Genomic DNA, 1,000 nt, shown 5'->3' on the forward strand with positions numbered 1-1,000 from the left:
ACGGTGCATGTACAGCTTCAACATGAAGAGTTCCTGTCATCTCCAGCAATTCTAGATCGCCAATCACCCACAGGAGTGCTGCTCACCTTATATGCAGACCTTGGAACAAGGTCAAATAATGCACATCTTCTTTCACTTGATGTATAAAGTCTGGAGGAAAAGACCCGGATGGCTGCAAATTTGGAATAGCAGAGAACACCTCTTCCTCCTTGGTAACAACCCACTATATCGTATCTTTGTTAATATTTTTTGACACGTGGCATACAGAGTTATAGTGCAGCACATTGTTAATATTTTTTGAGTCCCTGACTCCAGTTTACTCAACAGCTCATATACTGAACTGCTTACATGCAAGGCCTTAATATAAACCAGGTGCTGCTATAGAGGCAGTCCCTGGTGCATATACCAAGTTTGGTAATTTTACCTCATGGTATCTGCCATTTTAACCCATGGCAAACAAACAGAATAGACATATAATGTATGTCTATTCTGACTCATAAAACCAAGCAAGTACAGCAAATCATACTAACCAAATGAATACAGTTTACTAATCTGGGCCCAATGAGATAATAATTCTAATTGGTTTCTACAAGTTATTGTACTCAGCACAATGCTTCTTTTTGAAAAAAAAAGAATATTTCTGTTCAACTCAAGCTAATATGTATTGAGTTTCACACAGAGTCTTTTAAACAATTTTAAGGACAAATTTGGTAGTTAATTCGATATTTAAAAACCCTGTTAGTGGTTTCTGATCAATGCATACTATAAATATTATTGCAAGAAATCACAGTAAATTAATTAAAAACAGTTATGTCTTTGGTTAGTATTTACATTTTGTGTCTTCCTAGGGAATGTGAAAGTAAGTGAATTGTCTTTATTAATATGATAGCTAAGGAGTCTATTCACTCAGCTGCCTTAGGCAGCTGAGTGAATGACCGACTTGAAGCGAAGTGAGCCGAACGCTGTTCGGCTATTCACTTCAGGCTGGTACGGCTGATTT

This window comes from Nanorana parkeri, unplaced genomic scaffold, assembly GCF_000935625.1.
Source record: "Nanorana parkeri isolate BGI_ZX_2015 unplaced genomic scaffold, ASM93562v1 scaffold861, whole genome shotgun sequence".
Classification (NCBI taxonomy): domain Eukaryota; kingdom Metazoa; phylum Chordata; class Amphibia; order Anura; family Dicroglossidae; genus Nanorana; species Nanorana parkeri.